The sequence below is a fragment of the Sylvia atricapilla genome, unplaced genomic scaffold, assembly GCF_009819655.1.
Source record: "Sylvia atricapilla isolate bSylAtr1 unplaced genomic scaffold, bSylAtr1.pri scaffold_170_arrow_ctg1, whole genome shotgun sequence".
NCBI classification, from domain to species: Eukaryota; Metazoa; Chordata; class Aves; order Passeriformes; family Sylviidae; genus Sylvia; species Sylvia atricapilla.
The window spans coordinates 3,738-28,061 of NW_027077099.1; the positions used below are offsets into that span (position 1 = coordinate 3,738).

Consider the following 24,324-nt stretch of genomic DNA (forward strand, 5'->3'; position numbering starts at 1 on the left):
AGGGTTAACCAGAACAGGTACAGCCCTCAGCAGGTGCAGCCAATTCACTGTGACTTTCCCATTGTTCCTGCTCAGGTTCTGATGTTCCCATGGAAACGCGTGCTGGGTTTCTCCACTGAACACACCTGCAGGCAACACCTGGCAAACGTCCACGCCCAAAATCTCGGCAAAAGGGGAAAACCCCGGATAAAATACAAACAACTCGGGACAACACCCTTCCCAAAAATCCCTCTAAACCCCCAAAATATCCGCCCCAGAAAGCTGGACCCCCTTACCCCCCTCGAGCCCACATTCCCAAAGCTCCCGGGAACCCCAAATCCCAACTCCGCGGCTCCAGGACCCCCCAAACCCCACCTCGGACCCCCCAAATTCCGGACAGGGTCAGGGCCAGCAGCAGCAGCCAGGGGAGGCTCCGCACTCCATCCATGGCTCCTGGGGATCCCGGGAAACTGGGAAGGGCCGATGCTGCTCCCAGAAAAGCCGCGGGGAACTGGAGGGGACTGGGAGTGGGGGAGCAGCGCCCCAAAAAGCGCTCAGCCAATGGGAGCGCGGCGTCGCTGCGGGTCGGGACTTGACGGAAAGAGACCGAAAAAATACCGAGCGCCTGGAGAAATTGTAGCCAATCAGAGCGCGCTGTGCTGATGACTCATCAGTTGCTGGGTAGAGCTTTTGGACAAACGAGTTCGATCCAGATCCGGCGAATCGGAGCGCGCAGTAAACAACTCCAGCCAATGAGAGAGCGCCCAAAAACTGTTCCGGTCAATCAAATCGCGCCCAAAAGCCACGGCCCGACCAATGAGAGAGCGCGTGGCCGATGAGCCCGCGCTGCTCCGCGCTGTTCCTCCCAGTTGAGCGCGGCTGTGGCTGGGGCCGGCGGTCCGTGCCCGGCGCTGGCCATGGGGCGAGTGGCGGCAGCTGCGGCCCTACTGGTGGCACTGGTGGCGCTGGGAGCGGCCCCGGCTGCGGGCGCGGAGCTGTCGGGTGAGGGGGGGGGCGGGAGGCGGTGGGGCAGGGGGGAGAAGGGGGAAAAGGGGGACGGTGGGACCCCGAAACTCAGACAGAGGAGACTGGGGATTAAGGGGATTGTGTCTGGAAAGTTGGGAAAGGGGCAAAAATGGGGGATTGGGACCCCCAAAGTGATTTGGGCGTGGCCGGAGGTGGGAGGGGAGGGGACGGGAAAGGGGAAATGGGGGAAGGGTGGACTAGAGGAAGCGGCAGCGCGGGCAGGAGGGTCCCGTGGCGGCCGTGGGGCACAGGGGGTGCGGAGTGGGGATCCGGGGTGGCCCCCGGAGCTCTGGGGGTGCTGGGGGGGCACCGCCCGACCTGTGTCCTGCACACTCAGGGGTGTTCCAGATAATATTTAAGTTCGAGTGTTACTACATTAACGGCACGGAGAAGGTGAGGTTGGTGGCGAGGAACATCTACAACCGGGAGCAGTTCGTGATGTACGACAGCGACGTGGGGCAGTACGTGGGGTACACGCCCTTAGGTGAGAAATGGGCCCAGTGCTGGAACAGCAACCTGGAACACATGGAGCGAAGACGGACTGAGGTGGACACAGTTTGCCGGCACAACTACAAGCTTTATTCCCCGTTCAGCGTCGAGCGCAGAGGTGAGAGTGGGGCAGAGCGTGTCCCCTCGGGCCCTGCCCCGCCAATGACCCTGGAGCCCCTCAAAACCTCCCTGGGAATCACCCCAGAGCCCTCAGCCCTCCTTGGGCCCATCCCTGGGCCTCCTGTCTCTCCCAGTGACACCCGTGACTCTCCCAGTCCATTCCCAGTCCCACCCAGTCCATCCCAGTGCCACCTCAGCGCGTCCATCCCGGCCAAGCGTGAAGGTGACGCCTCTCAGCCAATCAACGCACGTGCTTTTGATGACTCATCTGTTGCCAGGCAGACCCGCAGAGACAACTGCCCCGCGCTGGACTCGGCCTCCCAGTGCCGCGCACTTCATTCCCAGTTCATCCCAGTCCATTCCCAGTTCATTCTCATTCCATTTCGAATCCATTCCCAGTCTCTCCCAGTCTAATCTCAGATCGCCCAAGCCCCTCCCAGTCCATTCCCAGTCCCTCCCCTCTCTCTCCCAGTGGCCCCCAGCCGATCCCAGTGTGTCCCCGCTCTCTCCCAGTGCCCCCCAGCGTCTCCATCTCGCTGCTGCCCTCGAGCTCGCAGGCCGGCGCCAGAGGCCTGCTGTGCTCCGTGATGGATTTCTACCCCGCCCACATCCAGGTGAGGTGGTTCCAGGGCCAGCAGGAGCTCTCGGGCCACGTGGTGGCCACCGACGTGGTCCCCAACGGGGACTGGAGCTACCAGCTGCTGGTGCTGCTGGAAACGCCGCCCCGGCGCGGGCTCAGCTACACGTGCCAGGTGGAGCACGTCAGCCTGGAGCAGCCGCTGAGGCGCCACTGGGGTACGGGGGAGCCGCTGGCCGGGCCGGCAGAGGCACTGGGCTGTGCCGGGAGCCACCGGGAGGGAGGCGGGGAGAGGCCGCCGGGCAGCGGGAGAGGGGCCGGGGGCCGCGGAGGGGCCGAGCGGGAGTCGGGAGGAGGCCGCGGAGGGCGCTCTGGGCTTGCGGGGGTGCCGGGGGGCGCCGGGAGGGAGTTTGGGGCCGGCGGGGGGCAGCGGGAGGGATGGCGGTGAGGCCGGAGGGGCCGGGAGGAGCCGGGCGATGGGCGGGCGGGGCCGGGGCTGAGGCGGGCCGTGCCGGGAAGAGGCCGGGAGGGGTGCGGGGGAGCGGGGCAGGGGCCGGGAAGGGCCCGGCAGAGGGTTCGGGGGGCGTCGGGGCGCCGGGGGGCGAGCGGGAGGGGGCCGCGGGCCGCTGAGAGGGGCCGGGAGGGGCCGGGCCGGGCGCTGGGGAGGCCGGGCAGGGCTCGGGAGGAGGTCGGAGGGGCTCCCGGCCGGGCCGGGGCAGAGCGGCAGGGAGCCGGGAGGGGCTCGGGCCGTCGCCGCGAGGTTTCGGGGGGCGCTGAGCCCCTGCGCCCCCCCAGAGATGCCGCCGGACGCCGCCCGCAGCAAGATGCTGACGGGGATCGGGGGCTTGGTGCTGGGCTCCGTGTTCCTGGCGCTGGGGCTGGCCTTCTACCTGCGCAAGAAGGTGAGGGCGGCTCCCGGGGCCGGGGTCCCGCCGCGGGCGGAGCGTGTGCGCTCCCCCCGGGGCCCCCCAGCCCGGGCTCAGCCCCTTCGCTCTGCCCACAGAGCTCCTGAGCCGCCGGCGGCCGCAGCCCCTCCCCGTGGCCTCGGGCCCGGCCGGGACCCCCCGCTCCGTCCCCGCCGGCATTTTGGGGGGGTCCCCGCTGTGTCCCCCCGCCCAGCGCCGTGCCCAGCCCCGCTGTCGCTGTGTCCCCGCCCGGCTGCTCCCAGTGTTCCCAATAAAGCTTCCCAGTTGGCGCCGGGGCCGTTTGTGGGGGGCTCTGGGGAGGGATTTGGGGGCGCTGCCGTTGGGGGGGGGCGGGGCCGAGCGGTGGGACCCCTCCCCAGGCGATTTGGGGGTCCCAGCCCCCTCTTTCCCCTGCCGCTCTCCCGCCCCCTTCCCCAGCGCCCCCCGAGCGCCGCCCCTCCCCCCGGGTGGGGGTTGGGGGTCCCCGGCCCCTCCTGCTCACTCGGGGGGTCCCATCCCCCCTTTCCCGCCATTCCGGCCCCTCCCGGCGCCTTTTCCTGGGGGAATCCCCGAGTTTGGGGAGTTTTGGGGGGCGGCTCTGGGGGGGGACAGCTCTCGGCTGCTTTGGCCTCCCTGGGGTGGCCTTGTCCCCAAATGTCACTAGCCTTGTCCCCAGTGTCACTGGCCATGTCCCCAGTGTCACTGACCATGTCCCCAAATGTCACTGGCCATGTCACCTATGTCACTGGCCGTGTCTGCAAATGACACTGGCCCTGTCCCATTATGTCACTGTCCATGTCCCAAGATGTCACTGGCCTTTTCCCCAAATGTCAGTGGCCGTGTCCCCAAATGTCACTGGTTGTGTCCCCAATGTCCCTGGCCATGTCCGGTCATGTCACTGGCCGTGTCCCCAAATGTCACTGGCCGTGTCCCCAATGTCGCTGTCCATGTCCCCAGTGTCACTGTCCATGTCCCCAGTGTCACTGGCCGTGTCCCCAAATGTCACTGGCCATGTCCGCACATGTCACTGGCCGTGTCCCCAAATGTCACTGGCCGTGTCCCCTTATCTCCTGCCCCGGCTCCATCGCGGCTCCTCCCACGGGAAAAGGGGCACAAAGGGCGGGGACTGGGCCCGGGGGGAGCGGGAGGAGGAGGAAGAGGACGAGGAGGAAGAGATGGAGGATGAAGAGCAGCAGGAGTCAGAAGATCAGCAGGAGGAAGAGGAGGAGGAAGAGCAGGAGCAGGAGGAGGATGAGCAGGAGAAGGAGCAGGAGGATGAGGAAGGAGGAGGATGACGATGAGGAGGAGGAAGATCAGCAGGAGGAGGAGGAAGAGGAAGACCAGGAGCAGGAGGATGAGGAAGGAGGAGGATGATGATGAGGAGGACGATCAGCAGGAGGAGGAGGAAGAGGAAGAGCAGGAGGAGGATGAGCAGGAGAAGGAGCAGGAGGATGAGGAAGGAGGAGGATGACGATGAGGAGGAAGATCAGCCCCGCACGGTCCCATGGACAGTCACAGCCCCACGGTTTGGGGTTCCCCAAGTCCAAGTGTCCAGCGCTGCCCTTGGGCCGCATTAACCCCTGCAGCGCCGCGGGCTGGGGACGCTGCGGCCGGACACTGGGCGGGCACAAAGGGCCCTGGGGACACTGGGGACAGCAGCTGGACACCAGCCAGCCGTGTGCCCTGGTGGCCGAGGAGGCCAAGGGTCAGGAGCGGTGTGGGCAGCAGGAGCAGGGAGGTCACTCTGCCCCGGGGCTCGGCGCCGCTGGAGCCCTGGAGAAGGAGGAGTTCAGACTTTGGCCGTGGTTTTACCTTGGCTGAAGCTGTTCGCTCACCCAGAGACGGGATTTCGGGGAGAAAAAGGCAGGAGCAGGCTCAGCTCAGACCCAAACACAAATTTTATTAACGTTCATTAAGAGAAGGAAATAAGGAAAAGAATAAAATAAATTAATTTTTCAAACCAACCCTTTCTCCGGCTCTGACCTGTTCATTTCCTGAGGACGATGCCAAGAGGGAACACTCAGGGCTCGGGGCCCTGCTGATCAAACTCCTCCCTTCAGCCCTGGAGGCAGAGAATCTCTCCCGTGGGTCGGTGACTGTCACACAAAAGCCGCCGGCCGCGGAGAAATCGGCATTTTGGGACTTCCCGTATCCCGGGCCCTTTCCCGGGAGCGCTGAGGGGCTGGTGTCAGGGTCCTGAAACATCTGCGGGGAACCCGATGGTTCGTTTTGGGATCTCAGAGAACAAAAGACACAGCGGGGGACAACTCAGTTTATACAACAAAAAATGCACCTTTATTTAGTGCCACCGAAAGGCGATAGTGGGAGAGAAAACAGAGAATAGTGAGAAAGACAGAAAAGAGGGAAAGGGGATTAGAGCTCCCGACGTGGAGGGACGAGTCCTCGAGGCCGAGATGCCCATAGACACCATCTTCTCCAGTGGGGGGATCACGAAGGGGAGCAGGGGTCTGCAGGGTTTTATGGGTTGGTCAAGGCGGGGACCAAAGCGAGGGGCACAAAGGCAAAGCAGGAGCCACCTGTGTCAAGGGTGGGACAAAGGAGAGTCACAGAGCCAAAGCCGGAGCCACCTGTGTCGAGGTTGGGACCAAACTGGAGCCACCTGTGTCGAGGTTGGGACCAAACTGGAGCCACCTGTGTGGAGGTTGGGTGCTCAGGGACAAGCTGCACACCGTACGTGCCGTGCTCTGGTACGGACAGACCAGTTTGGGCCAGTAGCCTTTGCTCAGTCCACTGTGACCAGTGCCATTGTCCTTGGCTGTGACCAGTCCCATTGTCATTGGCTCAGGTCACAGTGACCAGTCCCATTGTCCTTGGCTGTGACCAGTCCCATTGTCCTTGGCTGTGACCAGTCCCATTGTCCTGGGCTCAGGTCACAGTGACCAGTCCCACTGTCCTTGGCTGTGACCAGTCCCATTGTCCTTGGCCCAGGTCACTGTGACCAGTCCCATTGTCCTGGGCTGTGACCAGTCCCATTGTCCTTGGCTCCGTCCACAGTGACCAGTCCCATTGTCCTTGGCTCAGGTCACAGTGACCAGTCCCATTGTCCTTGGCCCAGGTCACAGTGTCCAGTCCCATTGTCCTTGGCTGTGTCCAGTCCCATTGTCCTTGGCCCAGGTCACAGTGACCAGTCCCATTGTCCTTGGCTGTGTCCAGTCCCATTGTCCTTGGCTCCATCCACTGTGACCAGTCCCATTGTCCTTGGCTGTGACCAGTCCCATTGTCCTTGGCCCAGGTCACAGTGACCAGTCCCATTGTCCTTGGCCCAGGTCACAGTGACCAGTCCCATTGTCCTTGGCTGTGACCAGTCCCATTGTCCTTGGCTGTGACCAGTCCCATTGTCCTTGGCCCAGGTCACTGTGACCAGTCCCATTGTCCCTGCACTCCGTTCCCATGGAGATGCAGACCAGTTCTCCGGGATTTGGCAAACGTCCCACCTCAGCCGGGCCAGGGGCTCCTGTCAGAGTCTGGGGTCTCCGTCCTCCGTCACTGGGGACGGTCGTGAGGCACATCACATCCTTGGGCAGACTCTGAGGCTGCGCGCTCACGGATGGACACGGCGCCTTCACAAAATGAACACATTTCAACTAAAAATAAGTGATTTTTTTATTTTTTAACTCAGAGAACTGAGATGATCTTCTGACTTTTTCCCTGGCCGAGGGGAAGATTGTTCCCATCTCTGTTCAGTTTTTCACCACAAAACCCCCACGGCTGCGAATTGAGTATTGGCTCAGCTCATTGCAGATCTCCCGGCTGAAATTCCCAGATCGTCTCCCCGGTTTGTGTTGTCCACGATTTAAAAGGTGATCCCGGTACCAGACTCCAGAGGAGGTTTTCAGCCCAGGAGCGAGGCCGCTCGTCATCTCCATCGCTTAAAACTCCCTCTTCCTCCAGGACCCGTGTGATTCCTGTATCGTCCCTTCCCGTGTCCCCAACTCGGCCTTTTCCCTCACCTCGGAGGAGAGTCCGTGTGACGTCTCAGTGCGTGTCAGGGAAGGGTTAAACCTGCCCAGGTGTGCGGTGCCCAGGTGACCTTTGCCCTGGACACCGTGGGGACCCCAGGACACCGTGGGGACACTGTGGGGACACCGTGGGGACACCGTGGGGACCCCGGGACACTGTGGGGACCCCAGCCCACCCCGCTCTGTGTGCCCCAGGACATCGTGGGGACACTGTGGGGACACTGTGGGGACACCGTGGGGACCCCAGGACACCGTGGGGACCCCAGAACAACGTGGGGACACCATGGGGACACCGTGGGGACACCGCGAGGACCCCGGGACACCGTGGGGACCCCAGCCCACCCAGCTCCGTGTGCCCCAGGACACCGTGGGGACACCGTGGGGACACCGTGGGGACACCGTGGGGACCCCAGCCCACCCAGCTCCGTGTGCCCCAGGACACCGTGGGGACACCGTGGGGACACCGTGGGACACCGTGGGGACACCGGGACACCGTGGGGACACCGTGGGGACACCGTGGGGACCCCGGGACACTGTGGGGACCCCAGCCCACCCCGCTCTGTGTGCCCCAGGACATCGTGGGGACACTGTGGGACGTGGGGACATCCGTGGGGACCCCAGGACACCGTTGGGGACCCCAGAACAACGTGGGGACACCATGGGGACACCGTGGGGACACCGCGAGGACCCCGGGACACCGTGGGGACCCCAGCCCACCCCGCTCCGTGTGCCCCAGGACACCGTGGGGACACCGTGGGGACACCGTGGGGACACCGTGGGGACCCCAGCCCACCCAGCTCCGTGTGCCCCAGGACACCGTGGGGACACCGTGGGGGACACCGTGGGGACACCGTGGGGACACCGGGACACCGTGGGGACACCGTGGGGACACCGTGGGGACCCCAGCCCACCCTGCTCCATGTGCCCCAGGACACTGTGGGAACCCCAGGACACCGTGGGGACACTGTGGGGACACCGTGAGGACCCCAGCCCACTCTGCTCCGTGTGCCCCAGGACACTGTGAGGACCCCAGGACACCGTGGGGACACCGTGGGGACCCCGGGACACTATTGGGACACCGTGGGGACACCATGGGGACACCGTGGGGACACCATGGGGACACCGTGGGGACCCCAGGACACAGTGGGGACACTGTGGGGACCCCAGGACACTGTGGGGACACCATGGGGACACCGTGGGGAAACTGTGTGGACACCATGGGGACACCAGGACACCGTGGGGACACCGTGGGGACACCGTGGGGACACCGTGGGGACCCCAGGACACCGTGGGGACACCGTGGGGACCCCGGGACACCGTGGGGACCCCAGGACACCATGGGGACACCGCGGGGACACTATGGGGACACCGTGGGGACACCGTGGGGACACCGTGGGGACCCCGGGACACCGTGGGGACCCCAGGACACCATGGGGACACCGCGGGGACACTATGGGGACACCGTGGGGACACCGTGGGGACACCGTGGGGACCCCGGCCCACCCCGCTCTGCGCACAGCGGCTCCCGCAGCCCCGGCCACCCCGAGCCGGGCTCTCCTCAGCCAGCCCACGGCTCAGCTGCTGGCCGCACGGCGCAGAAAGAGCAGCTCCGGGAGCCACCTTCAGCTTTTCCCGGAGCGCGGCCAAAAGTCGCCGTCCGCTCTCCGAGGGGTCACAGGCGCCCGGCCCCCCAAAAGCTGCCCCCGCCCCACGGCCCCGGCCCCTCGGGGCGGTTCTGGAGTCCTCGCTGTGGGGACCCAGGACGAGTCTCTGTGCCGACGGCCGCTGATCCCACCGAGAAAACTCCGCCTCGGGGCTGAGGCCGTGGGGAAGGGTCCCGAAATCACGGGATGGCTCCGGGATTGTGGAGTTTGGATGGAGGCGTGGGGCATCGCGTGGCGGGAAAATGAATTTTTCAAGTTTTATAATATAGAAATATATAGATATATATATATATAAAGGTGGATATTTGAGGGTGTAGTCTAAGTGTTTCCTTTTCACCTCTTTCTTCCTTCTCATTCCTGGGTTTGGTGATATCTTGTAATTGGGTAGAAAAATCCACATCTTGGGCCACGGGCTGTTGGTGTTTGGGGTAAAATAAAAATAATTCAGGTGTCATTTCATGGTTAAACTGTTTGTTCTTAAACGACCTTGGAAAGAGTCAGAGATGGAGACATTTTTTACCTTCTTAACTGGAACTCACAACTTGTGAGACTGTAACCGAGATAAGAATTAATTAACATCGGAGTCTGAACATGAGACAACTTCTCCCGTGCAATGAATCCCGGCTCTGACAAGGAAAAGAAGATAAAACCCCCACAGGCGCTGGTGAGGCTGCACCTGGAGTGCTGGGACCGGTTCTGGGTGTCTCAGTCGGGGAGATCCAGAATTCGGCCACGCCCAACTCCCAAAATCTGGGAAAAAGGAGAAAAGCCCGGATAAAATAAAAACAACTCGGGACAACACCCTGTCCCAAAAAATCCCTATAAAACCCCAAATGATCCCCCCCAGAAAGCTGGACCCCTTTAACCCCCTCGGTCCCACATTCCCAAAGCTCCCGGGAACCCCAAATCCCAACCCCGCGGCTCCAGGAGCCCCCAAACCCCACCTCGGACCCCCCAAATTCCGGGCGGGGTCAGCGCCAGCAGCAGCAGCCAGGGGAGGCTCCGCGCTCCATCCATGGCTCCTGGGGATCCCGGGAAACCGGGAAGGGCCGGTGCTGCTCCCAGAAAAGCCGCGGGGAACTGGGGGGGACTGGGAGTGGGGGAGCAGCGCCCCAAAAAGCGCTCAGCCAATGGGAGCGCGGCGTCGCTGCGGGTCGGGACGTGCCAGTAACAGCCCGAAAAAAAAGAGAGCCTGGAGAAATTGTAGCCAATCAGAGCGCGTTGTGCTGGTGACTCATCAGTTGCTGGGTAGAGCTTTTGGACAAACGGCTCCGAACCAGACCCGGCGAATCGGAGCGCGCAATAAACAGCTGCAGCCAATGAGAGAGCGCCCAAAAACTGCTCGGGCCAATCAAATCGCGTCCAAAAGCCACGCCCGACCAATGAGAGAGCGCGTGGCCGATGAGCCCGCGCTGCTCCGCGCTGTTCCTCCCAGTTGAGCGCGGCTGTGGCTGGGGCCGGCGGTCCGTGCCCGGCGCTGGCCATGGGGCGAGTGGCGGCAGCTGCGGCCCTACTGGTGGCACTGGTGGCGCTGGGAGCGGCCCCGGCTGCGGGCGCGGAGCTGTCGGGTGAGCGGGGGGGCGGGAGGCGGTGGGGCAGGGGGGGAGAAGGGGGAAAAGGGGGACGGTGGGACCCCGAAACTCGGACAGAGGAGACTGGGGATTAAGGGGATTGTGTCTGGAAAGTTGGGAAAGGGGCAAAAATGGGGGATTGGGACCCCCAAAGTGATTTGGGCGTGGCCGGAGGTGGGAGGGGAGGGGACGGGAAAGGGGAAATGGGGGAAGGGTGGACTAGAGGAAGCGGCAGCGCGGGCAGGAGGGTCCCGTGGCGGCCGTGGGGCACAGGGGGTGCGGAGTGGGGATCCGGGGTGGCCCCCGGAGCTCTGGGGGTGCTGGGGGGGCACCGCCCGACCTGTGTCCTGCACACTCAGGGGTGTTCCAGGAGCTGAGTACATCTGAGTGTTACTTCATTAACGGCACGGAGAAGGTGAGGTTCGTGGAGAGGTACATCTACAACAGGATGCAGGACGTGATGTACGACAGCGACGTGGGGCAGTACGTGGGGTACACGCCCTATGGGGAGAAATGTGCCCAGTACTGGAACAGCATCCCGGAAAGGATGGAGTACGCGCGGACTGCGGTGGACTGGTACTGCCTGGACTGGTACAACCCTGATGACCCGTTCAGCGGGGGGCGCAGAGGTGAGCGTGGGGCAGAGCGTGTCCCCTCGGGCCCTGCCCCACCAATGACCCTGGAGTCCCTCAAAACCTCCCTGGGAATCACCCCAGAGCCCTCAGCCCTCCTTGGGCCCATCCCCGGGGCCTCCTGTCCTTCCCAGTGACACCCGTGACTCTCCTAGTCCATCGCAGTCCATTCCCAGTCCAGCCCAGTCTGTCCCAGTCCCTCCCAATCCATTCCCGGTGCATTCCCAGTCCATTCCCAGATCATCCCAGTACAATCTCTGTCCCTCCCAGTCCATTCCCAGTTCCTCCCTGTCCAATCCTATTCAATCCCAGTTCCTTCATGCCCATTTCAATCCAATCCCAGTCCGTCCTAGTCCAATCCCAATCCAATCCCAGTCCCTCCCAGTGCCCCCCCAGCGCGTCCATCCCGGCCAAGCGTGAATGTGACGCCTCTCAGCCAATCAGCGCACGTGCTTTTGATGACTCATCTGTTGCCAGGCAGACCCGCAGAGACAACTGCCCCGCGCTGGACTCGGCCTCCCAGAGCCGCGCGCTTCATTCCCAGTTCATCCCAGTCCATTCCCAGTTCATTCTCATTCCATTCCGAATCCATTCCCAGTCTCTCCCAGTCTAATCTCAGGTCGCCCAAGCCCCTCCCAGTCCATTCGCAGTCCATGTCCAATCCATCCCAGTGTCTCCCAGTCCATTCCCAGTCCCACCCAATGAATTCCCAGTCCATCCCAGTTCCTTCATTCCCATTCCCAGTCCAATCCCAGTCCATCCCAGTCCCCTCCCAGTCCATTCCCAGTCCCACCCAGTCCATTCCCAGTCCATCCCAGTTCCTCTCAGTCCATTCCCAGTTCCTCTCAGTCCATTCCCAGTCCCTTCTGTCTCTCTCCAAGTGGCCTGGTCCATCCCAGTCCATCCCAATCAATTCCCAGTCCATTCCCAGTCCATCTCAGTTCCTTCATGCCTACTCCCTCTCCATGCCAGTTCACTCCCAATTGATGCCAGCCCATCCCAGTCCCTCCCAGTCCATTCCCAATCCCTCCCAGTCCATTCCCAATCCCTCCCAGTCCATTCCCAGTCCATCCCGGTCAATCCCAATCAATTCCCAGTCCTTTCCCAGCCCATATCAGTTCGCTCCCAATTGATCCCAGTCCATCCCCGTCCCTCCCACTCCCTCCCAGTCAATTCCAGTCCATTCCCAGTTCATTCCCAGTCCATTCCCAGTCCCTCCCCAGCCCACCCCGCCCCTCCCCTCTCTCTCCCAGTGGCCCCCAGCCGATCCCAGTGTGTCCCCGCTCTCTCCCAGTGCCCCCCAGCGTCTCCATCTCGCTGCTGCCCTCGAGCTCGCAGGCCGGCGCCAGAGGCCTGCTGTGCTCCGTGATGGATTTCTACCCCGCCCACATCCAGGTGAGGTGGTTCCAGGGCCAGCAGGAGCTCTCGGGCCACGTGGTGGCCACCGACGTGGTCCCCAACGGGGACTGGAGCTACCAGCTGCTGGTGCTGCTGGAAACGCCGCCCCGGCGCGGGCTCAGCTACACGTGCCAGGTGGAGCACGTCAGCCTGGAGCAGCCGCTGAGGCGCCACTGGGGTACGGGGGAGCCGCTGGCCGGGCCGGCAGAGGCACTGGGCTGTGCCGGGAGCCACCGGGAGGGAGGCGGGGAGAGGCCGCCGGGCAGCGGGAGAGGGGCCGGGGGCCGCGGAGGGGCCGAGCGGGAGTCGGGAGGAGGCCGCGGAGGGCGCTCTGGGCTTGCGGGGGTGCCGGGGGGCGCCGGGAGGGAGTTTGGGGCCGGCGGGGGGCAGCGGGAGGGATGGCGGTGAGGCCGGAGGGGCCGGGAGGAGCCGGGCGATGGGCGGGCGGGGCCGGGGCTGAGGCGGGCCGTGCCGGGAAGAGGCCGGGAGGGGTGCGGGGGAGCGGGGCAGGGGCCGGGAAGGGCCCGGCAGAGGGTTCGGGGGGCGTCGGGGCGCCGGGGGGCGAGCGGGAGGGGGCCGCGGGCCGCTGAGAGGGGCCGGGAGGGGCCGGGCCGGGCGCTGGGGAGGCCGGGCAGGGCTCGGGAGGAGGTCGGAGGGGCTCCCGGCCGGGCCGGGGCAGAGCGGCAGGGAGCCGGGAGGGGCTCGGGCCGTCGCCGCGAGGTTTCGGGGGGCGCTGAGCCCCTGCGCCCCCCCAGAGATGCCGCCGGACGCCGCCCGCAGCAAGATGCTGACGGGGATCGGGGGCTTGGTGCTGGGCTCGGTGTTCCTGGCGCTGGGGCTGGCCTTCTACCTGCGCAAGAAGGTGAGGGCGGCTCCCGGGGCCGGGGTCCCGCCGCGGGCGGAGCGTGTGCGCTCCCCCCGGGGCCCCGAGCCCGGGCTCAGCCCCTTCGCTCTGCCCACAGAGCTCCTGAGCCGCCGGCGGCCGCAGCCCCTCCCCGTGGCCTCGGGCCCGGCCGGGACCCCCCGCTCCGTCCCCGCCGGCATTTTGGGGGGGTCCCCGCTGTGTCCCCCCCCCCAGCGCCGTGCCCAGCCCCGCTGTCGCTGTGTCCCCGCCCGGCTGCTCCCAGTGTTCCCAATAAAGCTTCCCAGTTGGCGCCGGGGCCGTTTGTGGGGGGCTCTGGGGAGGGATTTGGGGGCGCTGCCGTTGGGTGAGGGGCGGAGGCGGCCCCGGGAGGGGTCGGGAATGGGGACCCCCGTGTGTCCCCCCGTGTGACCCCTCCAGTGTCCCCCCGTGTGACCCCCCCGTGTGTCCCCCCCGTGTCCCCTCGCTCCGGGGCGCCTCCGGAGTCACCTGAACCCCAAAGCAGCTCTCGGGGACTCCAAAAGGCGCCGGGACCCCCCAAAATGCCTCGGGGAAATTTGGGGAGGGGGCGCGGGGGCATCGCCCCGGGCTGTGCCATGGCCGGACTCGGATGTTCAGTAATTCCCGTTTAAAGTCCATCCCACGAGTTGGGAGTTTCAATTAACGAGGCTGAAATGGCGACGCCTCCCACTCTCACTGAGGTTAATTAAGGGATAATCACCTAATTACAAGATGACACCTTTATTAATTATACTTTTAGCCCAATAATTGATTACCCAAGGTCCGCAGTGCGGACTCTCTCACCCAATAAGAAAAGACTAATTAAACCTGTGAAGCAAAAAGGAAGAAGAAGGTGAAGAAGAAGGACCTGGACAAGGCCCAGAATTCTCCCTCTTGCCCCTTTTAATTAATTTAATGACCATACCCTAGACCCTCCAATCTCGGTTTTTCCCCCGTGGGGTCTCGCAGCACTGTGCAAACCTCAGCCCTGGGCGTTGTCCCTCGGCTTTGGGCCCTTGTCCCACGGCGTTCAGCCCCCGGCTGCTGCCCGCCGCAGCCTCAGCACCTTTCAGCCCAGAAATCCTGGAAGATTTCAGCCTCGGGCCTTCCGAGGCTCCCTCGGGGAAAGGATCGGAGCTCGGCGGGTCCCGTCCGTCAGGGGAAGAGTTCTCCCCTCACCTGGGGATGCTCAGGAGGGTTCTTTGCCCGGGAATGGGGCAGAAATGCACGGCTCAGGCTGATGCGGAGGAGGGTTCTGGATATAAAAATACAGGATTTTAGATTTTCTAGGAGTGAAGGATCGGCCCGTGCTGAGGACACACGGAAGATTTGGTGTTCAGTTGGGGTTTTTAGGTAGTTACTGAGCAGAAATCACAGAGATAAAATAGATTCTATAGAAACTCAGCAAAGCAGGACGCAGGTAATTATCAAAAATCGATAAAACAAAAATTTTTAGTGGCTTAAATCCACCAAAATCAAGCTCCTAAATTCTGGCACGAACAAATTGACCTGGAAAAGTGCCCAAAGCTCCACTGCACCTGCCCAGAGGTGAAGGTCCGGCTGAGGAAGACGTCGGCCTTCCTCCCGAGACCCCTCCTGACCCCAGCGGGAGGGCGGCGGCTCCTTAGGATATGAGATGAGAGAGGGCGGGGAACGGGCGGGTGGGGAGCTGTGGGATGGATTTGGGGTTATCGTGGGTTTAAACCTGCCGGGTGTGGGATCAACACGGATTTAAACCTGCCGGGTGTGGGATCAACACGGATTTAAACCTGCCGGGTGTGGGATCAATCTGCATTTAAACCTTCCAGGTGTGGAATCAAGGTGTATTTAAACCTGCCGGGTGTGGGATTGTGGGATCAACATGGATTTAAACCTGCTGGGTGTGGGATCAACATGGATTTAAACCTGGCAGGTGTGGGATTGTGGGATCAACATGGATTTAAACCTGCCGGGTGTGGGATCAACGTGAATTTAAACCTGCCTGGTGTGGGATCAACATGGATTTAAACCTGCCGGGTGTGGGATCAACATGGATTTAAACCTGCCAGGTGTGGGTTTGTGGAGTCAAGGTGTATTTAAACCTGCCAGGTGTGGGATCAACATGAATTTAAACCTGCCGGGTGTGGGATCAATGTGGATTTAAACCTGCCGGGTGTGGGATCAATCTGCGTTTAAACCTCCCAGATGTGGGTTTGTGGAGTCACATGAATTTAAACCTGGCAGGTGTGGGATCAATCTGCATTTAAACCTTCCAGGTGTGGAATCAAGGTGTATTTAAACCTGCCGGGTGTGGGTTTGTGGGACCAACATTTATTCAAATTCAGCAGGTGTGGGGTCAATTTGTGATTAAATGTGTATTAAACCTGCCAGGTGTGGAATCAAGGTGTATTTAAACCTGGTAGGTGAGGGTTTGTTGGTCAAGGCGTATTTAAACTTGGCAGGTTTGGGTTTGTGGGATCAATTGGTGAATAAATGTAAATTGAAACCTGCCAGGTGTGGGTTTGTAGGATCAACATGAATTAAAACCTGGCAGGTGTGGGGTTGTGGGATCGGTTTGTCATTAAACGTGTATTTAAACCTGCCAGGTGTGGGGTTGTGGGATCAATGTGGTTTTCAACCTGAACAGTCTTGGTTTGTGGGATCCATGTGGGGTTAAATGTGCACTTCAACCTGCCAGGTGTGGGGTAGTGGAGCCAAGGTGTATTTAAACCTGCCAGGTGTGGCATCAACATGGATTTAAACCTGCCAGGTGTGGGTTTGGGGGATCAATGTGGGTTTAAACCTGGCAGGTGCTGGGTTGTGGGGTCAGTTTGGGATTAAATATATATTAAACCTGACAGGTGTGGAATCAAGGTGTATTTAAACGTGGCAGGTGTGAGTGTGTGGGATCAAGGTTTATTTAAACCTGGCAGGTGTGGGTTCAATGTGCATTTAATCCTGGCAGGTTTGGGTTTGTGGGATTGATTCATTATTAAATGTGTATTTAAACGTGGCAGGTGTGGGATACGTGTGTGATTAAATTTAACCCTGCAAAGTGTGGGTTTGTGGGGACAAGGTGTGTTTTCACCTGGCAGGTGTGGGGTCAGGACACACCCAAACCCGGCAGGTGTGGGGTCAGGACACACCCAAACCCGGCAGGTGTGGGGTCAATGCACACCCAAACCCGGCAGGTGTGGGGTCAGTGCACTCCCAAACCCGGCAGGTGTGGGGTCAGGACACACCCAAACCCGGCAGGTGTGGGGTCAGGGCACACCCAAACCCGGCAGGTGTGGGGTCAATGCACACCCAAACCCGGCAGGTGTGGGGACAGGACACACCCAAACCCGGCAGGTGTGGGGACAGGACACACCCAAACCCGGCAGGTGTGGGGTCAATGCACACCCAAACCCGGCAGGTGTGGGGTCAGGACACACCCAAACCCGGCAGGTGTGGGGTCAATGCACACCCAAACCCGGCAGGTGTGGGGTCAGGACACACCCAAACCCGGCAGGTGTGGGGTCAATGCACACCCAAACCCGGCAGGTGTGGGGTCAATGCACACACCCAAACCCGGCAGGTGTGGGGTCAGGACACACCCAAACCCGGCAGGTGTGGGGTCAGGACACACCCAAACCCGGCAGGTGTGGGGTCAATGCACACCCAAACCCGGCAGGTGTGGAGTCAGTGCACACCCAAACCCGGCAGGTGTGGGGTCAGGCAACACCCAAACCCGGCAGGTGAGGGGTCAATGCACACCCAAACCCGGCAGGTGTGGGGTCAATGCACACCCAAACCCGGCAGGTGTGGGGTTAATGCACACCCAAACCCGGCAGGTGTGGGGTCAGGACACACCCAAACCCGGCAGGTGTGGGGTCAGGACACACCCAAACCCGGCAGGTGTGGGGTTAATGCACACCCAAACCCGGCAGGTGTGGGGTCAGGGCACACCCAAACCCGGCAGGTGTGGGGTCAGGACACACCCAAACCCGGCAGGTGAGGGGTCAATGCACACCCAAACCCGGCAGGTGTGGGGTCAGGACACACCCAAACCCGGCAGGTGTGGGGACAGGACACACCCAAACCCGGCAGGTGTGGGGTCAGTGCACACCCAAACCCGGCAGGTGTGGGGACAGGACACACCCAAACCCGGCAGGTGTGGGGACAGGACACACCCAAACCCGGCAGGTGTGGGGACAGGACACACCCAAACCCGGCAGGTGTGGGGACAGGGCACACCCAAACCCGGCAGGTGTGGGGTCAATGCACACCCAAACCCGGCAGGTGTGGGGTCAGGACACACCCAAACCCGGCAGGTGTGGTGTCAGGGCACACCCAAACCCGGCAGGTGTGGGGTCAGGACACACACAAACCCGGCAGGTGTGGGGTCAATGCACACCCAAACCCGGCAGGTGTGGGGTCAGGACACACCCAAACCCGGCAGGTGTGGGGTCAGGACACACCCAAACCCGGCAGGTGTGGGGTTAATGCACACACCCAAACCCGGCAGGTGTGGGGTTAATGCACACCCAAACCCGGCAGGTGTGGGGTTAATGCACACACCCAAACCCGGCAGGTGTGGGGACAGGACACACCCAAACCCGGCAGGTGTGGGGTCAGGGCACACCCAAACCCGGCAGGTGTGGGGTCAGGGCACACCCAAACCCGGCAGGTGTGGGGTCAATGCACACACCCAAACCCGGCAGGTGTGGGGTCAATGCACACCCAAACCCGGCAGGTGTGGGGTCAGGACACACCCAAACCCGGCAGGTGTGGGGTTAATGCACACACCCAAACCCGGCAGGTGTGGGGTCAGGACACACCCAAACCCGGCAGGTGTGGGGTCAGGACACACCCAAACCCGGCAGGTGTGGGGACAGGGCACACCCAAACCCGGCAGGTGTGGGGACAGGACACACCCAAACCCGGCAGGTGTGGGGTCAATGCACACCCAAACCCGGCAGGTGTGGGGTCAATGCACACCCAAACCCGGCAGGTGTGGGGTCAGGGCACACCCAAACCCGGCAGGTGTGGGGTCAGTGCACACACAAACCTGGCAGGTGTGGGGTCAGGACACACCCAAACCCGGCAGGTGTGGGGTCAGGACACACCCGAACCCGGCAGGTGTGGAGTCAGTGCACACCCAAACCCGGCAGGTGTGGGGTCAGGACACACCCAAACCCGGCAGGTGTGGGGTCAGTGCACACCCAAACCCGGCAGGTGTGGGGTCAGGACACACCCAAACCCGGCAGGTGTGGGGTCAGTGCACACCCAAACCCGGCAGGTGTGGGGTCCGGACACACCCAAACCCGGCAGGTGAGGGGTCAGGACACACCCAAACCCGGCAGGTGTGGGGTCAGTGCACACCCAAACCCGGCAGGTGTGGGGTCAGGGCACACCCAAACCCGGCAGGTGTGGGGTCAATGCACACCCAAACCCGGCAGGTGTGGGGTCAGGACACACACAAACCCGGCAGGTGTGGGGTCAAGACACACCCAAACCCGGCAGGTGTGGGGTCAGGGCACACCCAAACCCGGCAGGTGTGGGGTCAGGGCACACCCAAACCCGGCAGGTGTGGCTCTGTGGGATCCGTGGTGTCACCACCCGCTGACGACAGCGGGAATTGTGACGATTCGTTTCCCGACCCCGGAGTCCAAAAACCAGCACCGAGGGGATTTCGGGGTTCACCTGAACAAACGCACCTTTATCGGTGCCCGCAGCGAATGGACAGAAGGGTTTGGAGGGAAATAAAGGAGAGCGAGAAAAGAGAGAGAGGAGGTGGGTGACAGCCACCGACGGGGAGACGGAATCGTGGTCCAAATCCTCGTGCTCCAAATCCTCGTGCTCCAAATCCTCGTGCTCCGAAATCCTCGTGCTCCGAAATCCTCGTGCTCCGAAATTGTCGTGCTCCGAAATCCTCGTGCTCTGAAATCGCCGTGGTCCCAATTCCTCGTGGTGGGAAATACTCGAGGTCCGAAATCCTCATGGTCTCAAATCCTCGTTGTGCCAATACCGCCTGGTCCCAAATCCTCGTTGTGCCAAATCCCCGTTGTCCCAAATCCTCGTGGTCCCAAAATCTCGTGCTCCCAAAACCTAGCGCTCCCAAATCCCCGTGGTCCCAGTTCCTCCTGGTCCCAAATCCCCGTGGTCCCAAATCCTCCTGGTCCCAAATCCCCGTGGTCCCAAATCCCCGTGGTCCCAATTCCTCCTGGTCCCAAATCCCCGTGGTCCCAAATCCCCGTGCTCCCAAATCCCCGTGGTCCCAAATCCCCGTGGTCCGGCCAATGGATCCGTCTTCTCCCTTGAGCAGATCTCAAAGTCTTTGGTGATCTCAGGGCTCCTCATGGTCCTTTCCAAAGCGACGGGCAGGTGCCAAAAGGTGGGGAAATCGTCACGGTGTGTTTGGTTTGAGAACTCAGAACAGGTACAGCCCTCAGCAGGTGAGAGTTAACTCAGAACAGGTACAGCCCTCAGCAGGTGAAGGGTTAACTCAGAACAGGTACAGCCCTCAGCAGGTGAAGGGTTAACTCAGAACAGGTACAGCCCCCAGCAGGTGAAGGGTTAACTCAGAACAGGTACAGCCCTCAGCAGGTGAAGGGTTAACCAGAACAGGTACAGCCCTCAGCAGGTGAGAGTTAACTCAGAACAGGTACAGCCCTCAGCAGGTGAAGGGTTAACCAGAACAGGTACAGCCCTCAGCAGGTGAAGGGTTAACCAGAACAGGTACAGCCCTCAGCACGTGAGGGGTTAACCAGAACAGGTACAGCCCTCAGCAGGTGAAGGGTTAACTCAGAACAGGTACAGCCCTCAGCAGGTGAGGGGTTAACTCAGAACAGGTACAGCCCTCAGCAGGTGAAGGGTTAACCAGAACAGGTACAGCCCCCAGCAGGTGAAGGGTTAACTCAGAACAGGTACAGCCCTCAGCAGGTGAGGGGTTAACTCAGAACAGGTACAGCCCTCAGCAGGTGAGGGGTTAACCAGAACAGGTACAGCCCTCAGCAGGTGAAGGGTTAACTCAGAACAGGTACAGCCGTCAGCAGGTGAGGGGTTAACCAGAACAGGTACAGCCCTCAGCAGGTGAGGGGTTAACCAGAACAGGTACAGCCCTCAGCAGGTGAAGGGTTAACTCAGAACAGGTACAGCCCTCAGCAGGTGAAGGGTTAACCAGAACAGGTACAGCCCTCAGCAGGTGAAGGGTTAACTCAGAACAGGTACAGCCCTCAGCAGGTGCGGTGTTAACCAGAACAGGTACAGCCCTCAGCAGGTGAAGGGTTAACTCAGAACAGGTACAGCCCTCAGCAGGTGAGGGGTTAACCAGAACAGGTACAGCCCTCAGCAGGTGTGGTGTTAACTCAGAACAGGTACAGCCCTCAGCAGGTGTGGTGTTAACTCAGAACAGGTACAGCCCTCAGCAGGTGTGGTGTTAACTCAGAACAGGTACAGCCCTCAGCAGGTGAAGGGTTGACTCAGAACAGGTACAGCCCTCAGCAGGTGCAGTCAATTCACTGTGACTTTCCCATTTTTCCTGCTCAGGTTCTGATGTTCCCATGGAAACGCGTGCTGGGTTTCTCCACTGAACACACCTGCAGGCAACACCTGGCAAACGTCCACGCCCAAAATCTCGGGAAAAGGGGAAAACTTCGGATGAAATAAAAACAACTTGGGACAACACCCTTCCCAAAAATCCCCCTAAAACCCCAAAATATCCCCCCCAGAAAGCTGGAGCCCTTTAACCCCCTCGAGCCCACATTCCCAAAGCTCCCGGGAACCCCAAATCCCAACTCCGCGGCTCCAGGACCCCCCAAACCCCACCTCGGACCCCCCAAATTCCAGACAGGGTCAGGGCCAGCAGCAGCAGCCAGGGGAGGCTCCGCACTCCATCCATGGCTCCTGGGGATCCCGGGAAACTGGGAAGGGCCGGTGCTGCTCCCAGAAAAGCCGCGGGGAACTGGAGGGGACTGGGAGTGGGGGAGCAGCGCCCCAAAAAGCGCTCAGCCAATGGGAGCGCGGCGTCGCTGCGGGTCGGGACTTGACGGAAAGAGACCGAAAAAATACCGAGCGCCTGGAGAAATTGTAGCCAATCAGAGCGCGCTGTGCTGATGACTCATCAGTTGCTGGGTAGAGCTTTTGGACAAACGAGTTCGATCCAGATCCGGCGAATCGGAGCGCGCAGTAAACAACTCCAGCCAATGAGAGAGCGCCCAAAAACTGTTCCGGTCAATCAAATCGAGTCCAAAAGCCACGGTCGACCAATGAGAGAGCGCGTGGCCGATGAGCCCGCGCTGCTCCGCGCTGTTCCTCCCAGTTGAGCGCGGCTGTGGCTGGGGCCGGCGGTCCGTGCCCGGCGCTGGCCATGGGGCGAGTGGCGGCAGCTGCGGCCCTACTGGTGGCACTGGTGGCGCTGGGAGCGGCCCCGGCTGCGGGCGCGGAGCTGTCGGGTGAGCGGGGGGGCGGGAGGCGGTGGGGCAGGGGGGGAGAAGGGGGAAAAGGGGGACGGTGGGACCCCGAAACTCAGACAGAGGAGACTGGGGATGGCGGGAATTGAGTTTGAAAGAATGGGATATGGAAAAATGGAGGATTGGGACACCAAAAGTGATTTGGGCGTGGCCGGAGGTGGGAGGGGAGGGGATGGGAAAGGGGAAATGGGGGAAGGCTGGAATAGAGGAAGCGGCAGCGCGGCAGGAGGGTCCCGTGGCGGCCGTGGGGCACAGGGGGTGCGGAGTGGGGATCCAGGGTGGCCCCCGGAGCTCTGGGGGTGCTGGGGGGCACCCCGTGACCTGTGTCCTGCACACTCAGGGGTGTTCCAATTTATGGCAAAGCACGACTGTTACTTCATTAACGGCACGGAAAAGGTGAGGTACGTGCAGAGGTACATCTACAACCGGGAGCAGTGGGCGATGTTCGACAGCGACGTGGGGCAGTACGTGGGGTACACGCCCTGCGGGGAGAAGGTGGCCCAGAACTGGAACAGCGACCGGGAAGTGATGGGGTACACGCGGACTGCGGTGGACTGGCTCTGCCGGCACAACTACAGGGGGATCACCCCGTTCCTCGTGGAGCGCAGAGGTGAGCGTGGGGCAGAGCGTGTCTCCTCGGGCCCTGCCCCGCCAATGACCCTGGAGCCCCTCAAAACCTCTCTGGTAATCACTCCAGAGCCCTCAGCCCTCCTTGGGCCCATCCCCGGGACGTCCTGTCCTTCCCCGTGACACCCGTGACTCTTCCAGTCCATCGCAGTCCATTCCCAGGCCATCCCGGTGTCTTCTCGGAGTGCGCATCCCGGCCAAGCGTGGAGTGACGACTATCAGCCAATCAGAGTGCGTGTCTCTGATGACTCATCTGTTGCCAGGCAGATCAGCAGCGCCTAAAGCCCCGCGCTGGACTCGGCCTCCCAGTGCCCACACTTAATTCCCAGTTCATCCCAGTCCCTTCCCAGTTCATTCTCATTCCATTTCGAATCCATTCCCAGTCTCTCCCAGTCTAATCCCAGATCTCCCAAGCCCCTCCCAGTCCATTCCCATCTCGTTACCAGTCCCTCCCAGTCCATCCCCACTCTCTCCCCAGCCCACCCCGCCCCTCCCCTCTCTCTCTCAGTGGCCCCCAGCTGATCCCAGTGTGTCCCCGCTCTCTCCCAGTGCCCCCCAGCGTCTCCATCTCGCTGCTGCCCTCGAGCTCGCAGGCCGGCGCCAGAGGCCTGCTGTGCTCCGTGATGGATTTCTACCCCGCCCACATCCAGGTGAGGTGGTTCCAGGGCCAGCAGGAGCTCTCGGGCCACGTGGTGGCCACCGACGTGGTCCCCAACGGGGACTGGAGCTACCAGCTGCTGGTGCTGCTGGAAACGCCGCCCCGGCGCGGGCTCAGCTACACGTGCCAGGTGGAGCACGTCAGCCTGGAGCAGCCGCTGAGGCGCCACTGGGGTACGGGGGAGCCGCTGGCCGGGCCGGCAGAGGCACTGGGCTGTGCCGGGAGCCACCGGGAGGGAGGCGGGGAGAGGCCGCCGGGCAGCGGGAGAGGGGCCGGGGGCCGCGGAGGGGCCGAGCGGGAGTCGGGAGGAGGCCGCGGAGGGCGCTCTGGGCTTGCGGGGGTGCCGGGGGGCGCCGGGAGGGAGTTTGGGGCCGGCGGGGGGCAGCGGGAGGGATGGCGGTGAGGCCGGAGGGGCCGGGAGGAGCCGGGCGATGGGCGGGCGGGGCCGGGGCTGAGGCGGGCCGTGCCGGGAAGAGGCCGGGAGGGGTGCGGGGGAGCGGGGCAGGGGCCGGGAAGGGCCCGGCAGAGGGTTCGGGGGGCGTCGGGGCGCCGGGGGGCGAGCGGGAGGGGGCCGCGGACCGCTGAGAGGGGCCGGGCCGGGTGCTGGGGAGGCCGGGCAGGGCTCGGGAGGAGGTCGGAGGGGCTCCCGGCCGGGCCGGGGCAGAGCGGCAGGGAGCCGGGAGGGGCTCGGGCCGTCGCCGCGAGGTTTCGGGGGGTGCTGAGCCCCTGCGCCCCCCCAGAGATGCCGCCGGACGCCGCCCGCAGCAAGATGCTGACGGGGATCGGGGGCTTGGTGCTGGGCTCCGTGTTCCTGGCGCTGGGGCTGGCCTTCTACCTGCGCAAGAAGGTGAGGGCGGCTCCCGGGGCCGGGGTCCCGCCGCGGGCGGAGCGTGTGCGCTCCCCCCGGGGCCCCGAGCCCGGGCTCAGCCCCTTCGCTCTGCCCACAGAGCTCCTGAGCCGCCGGCGGCCGCAGCCCCTCCCCGTGGCCTCGGGCCCGGCCGGGACCCCCCGCTCCGTCCCCGCCGGCATTTTGGGGGGGTCCCCGCTGTGTCCCCCCCCCCAGCGCCGTGCCCAGCCCCGCTGTCGCTGTGTCCCCGCCCGGCTGCTCCCAGTGTTCCCAATAAAGCTTCCCAGTTGGCGCCGGGGCCGTTTGTGGGGGGCTCTGGGGAGGGATTTGGGGGCGCTGCGGTTGGGTGAGGGGCGGAGGCGGCCCCGGGAGGGGTCGGGAATGGGGACCCCCGTGTGTCCCCCCCGTGTGTCCCCCCCGTGTGTTCCCCCCGTGTGTCCCCCCGTGTCCCCTCGCTCCGGTGGCCTCTCGGGAGGCACCTGAACCCCAAAGCAGCTCTCGGGGACCCCCAAAAAGGAGCCGAGACCCCCCAAAATGCCTCGGGGGAATTTGGGGAG

The 24,324-nt window shown here is 62.8% G+C and overlaps 3 pseudogenes; all 3 read left to right on the forward strand.

The window, feature by feature from the left end:
• The first annotated feature begins 814 nt into the window (after positions 1 to 814).
• LOC136374869 (class II histocompatibility antigen, B-L beta chain-like) lies at positions 815 to 3,386 on the forward strand (annotated as a pseudogene).
• Positions 3,387 to 10,141: 6,755 nt separating this feature from the next.
• On the forward strand, positions 10,142 to 13,495 carry LOC136374867 (class II histocompatibility antigen, B-L beta chain-like; annotated as a pseudogene).
• A 7,955-nt stretch (positions 13,496 to 21,450) lies between these two features.
• LOC136374870 (class II histocompatibility antigen, B-L beta chain-like) lies at positions 21,451 to 24,059 on the forward strand (annotated as a pseudogene).
• The last annotated feature ends 265 nt before the right edge of the window (positions 24,060 to 24,324 follow it).